This window comes from Danio rerio, chromosome 2, assembly GCF_049306965.1.
Source record: "Danio rerio strain Tuebingen ecotype United States chromosome 2, GRCz12tu, whole genome shotgun sequence".
Taxonomy (NCBI): Eukaryota; Metazoa; Chordata; class Actinopteri; order Cypriniformes; family Danionidae; genus Danio; species Danio rerio.
This window is the reverse complement of record NC_133177.1, coordinates 63,357,501-63,367,500: the sequence shown is the minus strand read 5'-3', so window position 1 is coordinate 63,367,500 and position 10,000 is coordinate 63,357,501. Positions and strand designations below refer to the sequence as shown.

At 40.1% G+C, this 10,000-nt stretch overlaps 1 protein-coding gene across 17 annotated transcripts in view; it reads left to right on the top strand.

The window, feature by feature from the left end:
* The window catches only part of ptprsb (protein tyrosine phosphatase receptor type Sb), a 117,080-nt gene that overhangs the window by 32,627 nt on the left and 74,453 nt on the right, over nt 1-10,000 (top strand). The gene's annotated exons all lie outside the window — the stretch shown is intronic.

Here is a 10,000-nt window from a genome sequence, read left to right as displayed (position 1 = left end):
ATAATCGTGTGTGTGTGTGTGTATTCTGATCTCAGACACAGATTTGTACAACCTCACACATATCTAGATGTGAATGAGTCCCTAGAGCTCACACACACACACACACACACACACACACACACACACACACACACACACACACACACACACACACACACTACTGTCTACAACACAGCATCATTCTGCAGGAGTAATCAGCACACACCAGCTGAGACACATTCACCAGCGTGTGTGTGTGTGTGTGTGTGTGTGTGAGGCTCTGGTTTACCTCTGCTGTGGTTTGAGGAGATGAAGCTTTATTTATATGTAGTAATGAAAGTCGCCCACTGAAAGCTGCGTGCGTGTGTGTGTCTGCGTGCGTGCGTGTGTGTGTGTGCGTGTTCATATCAGTGTGTAGGGCTCGTCAGGTATGAACAGAAGTGAGAGAGGGTTTTAATAAAGAGCGTGTGGAGCGCGGCTCTCGCAGGACGCTCCCGCTGTCGAACACACCGAGCTCCAGAGCGCAGGAGCAGCTTCACTACAGCCGCGGCAGCACACACTGACCTGATGATCAATAACAGACGCGAGCGAGCCGCTGATCACTGCTGATACACACACACTCCACTCTTCACTGATGGAGGATCTGCTTATGACCGGCCTTTACACTTTATTCAGTGTTTTTCATGACTCAATATGGCGATGTTTACAGAGTAGTGATTTCAGAATAGATGCAGGATTATTCAGACTGAGCTAGTAAATGATTAATAAACTCATCAAGTCATCACAGATATCTGAGTATTCTGCATATGTCAATAGTTCATTATCACTGCAATAAATGCTTTATTATTAGGGTGTGAGCTAATCTAAAGTGAGCGCGGTTCACGCTTTATTAAACTAATACATGATAATAAAGGCTCAGCTTTACTCTAAACAGGGGAGAAGAGAAAGTAAGTGACGTCATTCATTTCTCTTCATTTAAAGACAACCCAAGCTCATTCTGAAAACGTAGTCCCGCGGACGTTTCTGGAGACAGAGGATTACGTCCCGGGAGGTACATATGGCTGCATTTATTTTTTTCAAGCGAACGTTGCGGGGCGGTGTGACGCTGTTCCCTTTGGCGCTTGCCGGCCGACCGCTTACCTCCTTGTGGAGGGCTTCCCCACTGCAACCCGTTTGTCCACTCAGCTCAGCGTGTACGCCGGCAGGCTCGAGATGCGGAGAGGAGTCGACCACGGCGATCGGTTTCGAGTCCGGGGAAGAGCGGTTCTAGCAATCAGGTAAGACAAAAACAGAATCCCAAAAATTAAGTGAACAAGTTTCGTAACAGGGTGAGAACACAGTGAAATCCGGAAACGCGGTAGAAGAAAAAAAAAATCTGTGCTTTTCTTTTTTTGTCGGCTTTTGTAAACTGTTGCTCGGGTTTAGGGAAGCAGGCGGGCGGGCGGGCGGGTAGATCGGTAACATTGGTTGGGTTCAGGGAAGGAGGAGGGCGGGTCAGTTGATTGGCCGGTCGCGCAGTCAGTCATTCGGTCAATCGGACAGGGGCAGTGGCGTAGCGCAAAATGCGGAGGCCCCCCTGCAGGGATCGCTGACGGGGCCCCCTGATGAAGGGGGGGGGATACGTCACACGTCAATTTGCATATCACTGACGTCATCACGTTCTACCGTTTCTGTTTAACAGCCTATGGTTAATAAAGGGGTATTTATAATTGCAATACACTTTATATAAGCATGTTTATTTAACTAAATTTATTGCTGTTTGAATACAGTATATCATTATAGATGTGTAACGTTAGTGCAGTGGTGGTAAGAGTACAAAAAAATTGTACTCAATTACAAGTACTGTTACATTGCTGAAATTGTACTCAATTACAAGTAAAAGTACTGGTGTTAAAAAGTACTCAAGTAAAAGTACAAATTACTCTTCGTAAAAACTACTCAAATTACAAAATTACAAATTACTTTTTTAACTTGGCGGTATAGGTGGAATTATCCATAAATGCGGAGTCAGACAAGATCCAGGTAGTAAAACACATTTTACATAACACATTTTAAGATATTATAAACACTTTTAAAACTGTGTAAACAGCATTAATTATAGATTATAATTATAGAGCAACTATAGAGGAAACCCACGCCAACATGGGGAGAACATGCAAACTCCACACAGAAACACCAACTGACTCAGCCAGGGCTTCAACCAACAAACTTTTTGCTTTGAGGCGATAGCGATACCCACTGCGCACCATGATTATTTTACAAAAACAATGTTCTGCTATTTTGAGTATAAAGATAACAGAAATATGCACAAATGCACGACTTTTTATCATTTCAAATGATGCCTCTTTTATCTGTACGATCAATAGATGATTTAATATATAAAAAAACACTTGCAAATTATGGAGAAATTTTGTTAATTACCTAATTCGCGAACTGAACCGTCAGAAACCATAGAACAACACTGCCTAGTGCCTAAACATATTATTAATAAATTAAATATCACACAAATTAAGTTATGTCTTATTACCATAATGTTTTTTTTTCAGATTATAGACTGAAGTCTTGTAAAAAAAAAAGGGTTTCTGAAGATATCATAATGTCAAATTTAAGACTTTTTAAGACTCTGTCACATCTTTAATATTGTTCAATTTTATTATTTAATTTTAAAAATAATTATTTTTCATTATTTTTATAATTTATTATGATTACAAAGTTGGGTGACGGGGTGGGGCAGTGGGTAGCGCTCTCGACTCAAGGCAAATAGGTCGCTGGTTCAAGCCTTGGCTGGGTCAGTTGGCATTTCTGTGTGGAGTTTGCATGTTCTCCCCGTGTTTGCGTGGGTTTGCTCAAGATGCTCCGGTTTTCCCCACAGTCCAAAGACATGCATTTTAGGTGAATTAGGTAAGCTAAATTGTCTGTTGTTGTAAATGAGAACGGGTTGCAGCTGGAAGGGCATCCGCTGTGTAAAACATATGCTGGATAAATTGGCGGTTCATTCCGCTGTGGCGACCCCAGATTAATAAAGGAACTAAGCCAAAAAGAAAATTAATGAATGATTATAAAGTTTTATAACTTTTCAAGATTTTTTAAATAAAAGTTTGATGCATCACTCACTTGTGTTTATATCTCGGACAGTTCTATCTATTAAAGTTAAATATCAATGACAACAGAACATGGGTTACTCTAAAAAAAAAATTTTTTTTTTTATTCTGGCAAGAATAATAGCAAAAAATAAAAAAAATTTTGCCCACTCAACAATTGACACATTTTTGTCTGGCTAGTTTCTGTCCTCTACTAATGAGCTGAAAAGGCAATAATGGTCCAACAATCCTGTCCATCATCACCAATAAAGCCTAGAAATTGGACATCAGTATACTGTAAGCCGATGGGTTCATATATTATTTTCCAGTTATCAAATACTTAATTTGTTACTTAATTTTTGTTACATTGCTTTAACTTCAAAATGATCCATCAGTGTAAAACTTATAAATGGTGGAAAAACATATTCTGTAATCATAAAACCACCTGGGTCTCCACATTTGCCATGGCCTCTTTTTTGTTGTAATAAACTTATCCCCCAGGTTTTTCCAAACTTTAACAAAACACTTCCTTTCCATGGCTGTTGCAATTTCTAGCCAATAATTATTGGTCATCTGGTTATCTCTTTGCTGATCACGCATGGTCGGATAGTTAAGATGTCTGTACAGTCGTACTGTTACAGACAAAATCTCTTCAAAGTGATTCAAATTCAACTCAAATCAAGCGCGGCGCCGCGCGAACTGTTCACCCGAAATCATGTCCCGCGCATCCAAAGTGAACCTCCGCAAACACGGCGATGACGTCACATTCGCCGCGCGCACTGAGCTATTGCATGCTGGGCTTATTTGTAGTTTTAATACTGCAAATTACAATAGGACAAGTGAAATAAAGAACTACACCACCACGAAACCAAGCAACAACAAAAAAATAATTTAAATGAGCATTAGAAGTAACGTTACATGTACATCGGAAAAATAAGACCTGTGCAAACATATTTCAGACCTAGAACAGCGAATTTAAGACTTTTTAAGGGCTAAAAGATGTTTATATTTTAGACATCACATTGTAAAACATCTAAAGTGTTGTTTTGGTCATTCTAAACCGCCTCAACCATTTCAGTATTATATTATATTAATAATGACCTCCAGTGGTGGGAGTAACGAATTACAACTACTCACGTTACTGTAATTAAGTACATTTTTGGGGTAATTGTACTTTCATGAGTAAAATTTTTGGCCTGTAATTTTACTTGTACTTGAGTACAAATTCAGCCGAGTAATCTACTTCGTTACTTTTATAATGACAATTAGTTACAGAGTACTGTAATATTTCAGCCACGCACTGACCAGCATTTCGGTAGCCAATAAAAAAAGCTGATCTTAACGGACCAATGAAAAGCCTGGTACATTATTTGAACCGAAAATCAAGTTCAGGCTACTGCAGACGTGACCGTCATCATACAGTCACAAAGTTATCAATTGACATATGGAGATTTAAGACAGAAGAAATGAGGAAGAAATAGCAGAGGATGACTGCATGGCCACACCCGGAGGAGCTGTTCATCACCTACAGGTACATAGGGAAGAAAGGGGACAGATGTGCTGATGTAAATAGCTATGTTATCATCTAAAATGCTAATTAAATATATGCCCAAAACTGGAATATCGCATAAAAGACTGCAAATAAAGCAGCGTTTCTGTCCATCAAGTCAAAGAGAACAAAATTGCCACCTTCTGATTAACTGGCGACAGTAACGTTAAGTAAAAACAGAATTAGCATCAGTAGGAGCAGCTGCGTGAATAAATTATCTTCATTTAATAAGTGACTAGCGCATCAGAAGGCAATCCTGCACGCAGTGAACGCGCGCTGGCGTTTGAAGGCGCGAGACACGGAGTGCAGAAACTCTTGACAATTCTGGAGGTCATTATTAATATAATATAATACTGAAATGGTTGAGGCGGTTTAGAATGACCAAAACAACACTTTAGATGTTTTACAATGTGATGTCTAAAATATAAACATCTTTTAGCCCTTAAAAAGTCTTAAATTCGCTGTTCTAGATCTGAAATATGTTTGCACAGGTCTTATTTTTCCGATGTACATGTAACGTTACTTCTAATGCTCATTTAAATTATTTTTTTGTTGTTGCTTGGTTTCGTGGTGGTGTAGTTCTTTATTTCACTTGTCCTATTGTAATTTGCAGTATTAAAACTACAAATAAGCCCAGCATGCAATAGCTCAGTGCGCGCGGCGAATGTGACGTCATCGCCGTGTTTGCGGAGGTTCACTTTGGATGCGCGGGACATGATTTCGGGTGAACAGTTCGCGCGGCGCCGCGCTTGATTTGAGTTGAATTTGAATCACTTTGAAGAGATTTTGTCTGTAACAGTACGACTGTACAGACATCTTAACTATCCGACCATGCGTGATCAGCAAAGAGATAACCAGATGACCAATAATTATTGGCTAGAAATTGCAACAGCCATGGAAAGGAAGTGTTTTGTTAAAGTTTGGAAAAACCTGGGGGATAAGTTTATTACAACAAAAAAGAGGCCATGGCAAATGTGGAGACCCAGGTGGTTTTATGATTACAGAATATGTTTTTCCACCATTTATAAGTTTTACACTGATGGATCATTTTGAAGTTAAAGCAATGTAACAAAAATTAAGTAACAAATTAAGTATTTGATAACTGGAAAATAATATATGAACCCATCGGCTTACAGTATACTGATGTCCAATTTCTAGGCTTTATTGGTGATGATGGACAGGATTGTTGGACCATTATTGCCTTTTCAGCTCATTAGTAGAGGACAGAAACTAGCCAGACAAAAATGTGTCAATTGTTGAGTGGGCAAAATTTTTTTTATTTTTTGCTATTATTCTTGCCAGAATAAAAAAAAAAATTTTTTTTTTAGAGTAACCCATGTTCTGTTGTCATTGATATTTAACTTTAATAGATAGAACTGTCCGAGATATAAACACAAGTGAGTGATGCATCAAACTTTTATTTAAAAAATCTTGAAAAGTTATAAAACTTTATAATCATTCATTAATTTTCTTTTTGGCTTAGTTCCTTTATTAATCTGGGGTCGCCACAGCGGAATGAACCGCCAATTTATCCAGCATATGTTTTACACAGCGGATGCCCTTCCAGCTGCAACCCGTTCTCATTTACAACAACAGACAATTTAGCTTACCTAATTCACCTAAAATGCATGTCTTTGGACTGTGGGGAAAACCGGAGCATCTTGAGCAAACCCACGCAAACACGGGGAGAACATGCAAACTCCACACAGAAATGCCAACTGACCCAGCCAAGGCTTGAACCAGCGACCTATTTGCCTTGAGTCGAGAGCGCTACCCACTGCCCCACCCCGTCACCCAACTTTGTAATCATAATAAATTATAAAAATAATGAAAAATAATTATTTTTAAAATTAAATAATAAAATTGAACAATATTAAAGATGTGACAGAGTCTTAAAAAGTCTTAAATTTGACATTATGATATCTTCAGAAACCCTTTTTTTTTTACAAGACTTCAGTCTATAATCTGAAAAAAAAACATTATGGTAATAAGACATAACTTAATTTGTGTGATATTTAATTTATTAATAATATGTTTAGGCACTAGGCAGTGTTGTTCTATGGTTTCTGACGGTTCAGTTCGCGAATTAGGTAATTAACAAAATTTCTCCATAATTTGCAAGTGTTTTTTTATATATTAAATCATCTATTGATCGTACAGATAAAAGAGGCATCATTTGAAATGATAAAAAGTCGTGCATTTGTGCATATTTCTGTTATCTTTATACTCAAAATAGCAGAACATTGTTTTTGTAAAATAATCATGGTGCGCAGTGGGTATCGCTATCGCCTCAAAGCAAAAAGTTTGTTGGTTGAAGCCCTGGCTGAGTCAGTTGGTGTTTCTGTGTGGAGTTTGCATGTTCTCCCCATGTTGGCGTGGGTTTCCTCTATAGTTGCTCTATAATTATAATCTATAATTAATGCTGTTTACACAGTTTTAAAAGTGTTTATAATATCTTAAAATGTGTTATGTAAAATGTGTTTTACTACCTGGATCTTGTCTGACTCCGCATTTATGGATAATTCCACCTATACCGCCAAGTTAAAAAAGTAATTTGTAATTTTGTAATTTGAGTAGTTTTTACGAAGAGTAATTTGTACTTTTACTTGAGTACTTTTTAACACCAGTACTTTTACTTGTAATTGAGTACAATTTCAGCAATGTAACAGTACTTGTAATTGAGTACAATTTTTTTGTACTCTTACCACCACTGATGACCTCCAGAATTGTCAAGAGTTTCTGCACTCCGTGTCTCGCGCCTTCAAACGCCAGCGCGCGTTCACTGCGTGCAGGATTGCCTTCTGATGCGCTAGTCACTTATTAAATGAAGATAATTTATTCACGCAGCTGCTCCTACTGATGCTAATTCTGTTTTTACTTAACGTTACTGTCGCCAGTTAATCAGAAGGTGGCAATTTTGTTCTCTTTGACTTGATGGACAGAAACGCTGCTTTATTTGCAGTCTTTTATGCGATATTCCAGTTTTGGGCATATATTTAATTAGCATTTTAGATGATAACATAGCTATTTACATCAGCACATCTGTCCCCTTTCTTCCCTATGTACCTGTAGGTGATGAACAGCTCCTCCGGGTGTGGCCATGCAGTCATCCTCTGCTATTTCTTCCTCATTTCTTCTGTCTTAAATCTCCATATGTCAATTGATAACTTTGTGACTGTATGATGACGGTCACGTCTGCAGTAGCCTGAACTTGATTTTCGGTTCAAATAATGTACCAGGCTTTTCATTGGTCCGTTAAGATCAGCTTTTTTTATTGGCTACCGAAATGCTGGTCAGTGCGTGGCTGAAATATTACAGTACTCTGTAACTAATTGTCATTATAAAAGTAACGAAGTAGATTACTCGGCTGAATTTGTACTCAAGTACAAGTAAAATTACAGGCCAAAAATTTTACTCATGAAAGTACAATTACCCCAAAAATGTACTTAATTACAGTAACGTGAGTAGTTGTAATTCGTTACTCCCACCACTGCGTTAGTGAATGTGCAGTAATCTCTCATATGAAATAAACTCAGACAAGTTCAGAAACTGTCACTAAAATATCTGTGATTGTGAACAAGAAAAGAATAAACGGTCCAAATAAATTGTTAAAATAAAGTAGAAGCAGATCGGTTTGACTGTACAAGGGAAATACCTTCACACTGCCTGTGCTAAATCATTTGTCGTCGGTACGCAGAGGGGTGATCTGCTCTCGGGCTGCAGGTGGGAGAGGCTGCTGTACGCGGACTGACTGGGCCGCCTGTCAGTGCTGTGAGGCGGGGGAGGGGCCGGCGGCATCACACGCAGCTCGTTGAGAAGAGTAGGGACGCTACAGTATGGACAAATGACAGTCTAAAAAAATCTCCAATAACACACAAAAAAGTCGCTAGATTTGTCGCTAAGGGGGTCTGAAAAGTCGCTAAATCTAGTGACAAAGTCGCTAAGTTGGCAACATTAGCGGCAAGCAATCAGAATGAAGTAGTCCACCGCTTGAGAGGTGTTCAGAGAACACAGACCTGTGAACTTTGGTTCCGACCACAGTTGTTCCCAACAGTTTATTGAAAATCGCGACGACGCGGGGCCCCCTAATCACGCGGGGCCCCCCCGCGGTGCGGGCCCTGCGGGCCCGTCCGCTACGCCACTGGACAGGGGCCTCTGGTGGGTTTACGCGAGAACAGCGCGGGCGCGAACTGCACTCGCGAGAGGCGTTTGCGATGTGAAAAAGCGCACAACAGCGGCCTCTCGCGGATTCGCAAAAACAAACACTGCAGCGCACGTACCCACCCGTATTCCACGGTCTCCAGAAACGTCCGCGGGTTTCCACAATGAGCCTGGGTTGTTTAAAGATCCACAAATGGATTAAAGGGATTAATGGATTAAATAATACTGCAGACACGAGTTGTTCATTTGATACTGAGCCCTTTTCCCCTTCACATGTGTTTATGCTCCAGTCTTATTCCACAATGGAGTAACTGACTGATCTCCTCAACATTCTACACACAATCCCCCATAATGACCATGTGGAGAGAGTTTCTGAAATTGTTGCACATTTATTAAAATAGAAAGCTGTAAAATCTCATGTACAGGGCTCGAAATTGCGACCTCTTTGGTTGCGTATGCGCCCGAAATGTAATCTAGCGACCTCATAATATGTCTGGGAGCATTTGTGCGACTGCATATGATGTTTTAGTGCGACCTGTTCAGATTTTTTCTAAAAACGTGCTGAATCACTCTTCCCTGCCTCTGTTCACCCTGCGAGGTTCTGTGCTTAAATCAGATTTCTCCTCAGATCTGCTGTTTGTGCATGGCTGCTCTTATAGATGTGGCAATATCAGATCTGCAGTGTGAACCGATCCCGCTCCTAAACTGACCCGCATGCTCAAAACTGCATTACGGAGAGCACAACATGTCTGATTATGCACACAGTGAGGTTAGCATGTTGTCAGTGCTACCAAGTAAAAAAGTTAAAATCAAGCCCAGATGTACATCAATATTCTCAGGCTTTGCTCAATACTTTGTTGATGCACCTTTGGCAGTGATTACAGCCTCGAGTCTTTCTGAATATGATGCACGAGCTCTGCACAGCTGTCTCTTAGAATGTTTGCCCGTTCCTCTTTGCAGGACCTCTCAAGCTCTATCAGGCTGGATGGAAAGTGATGGTGTACAGCCATCTTCAGATCTCTCTAGAGATGTTCAATAGGATTTAGGTCTGGGCTCTGGCTGGGCCACTCAGCGAGTTGTTGCTGTAGCACTCCATTGATATGTTGGCGGTGTGTTTTGGGTCATCGTCCTGCTGGCAGATGAAGCGTCGCCCCAGTCTGAGGTGGAGAGCACTCTTGTGCAGGTCTTCATTCAGGATGTCTCTGTACATCGCTGCATTCATCTTTCCCTC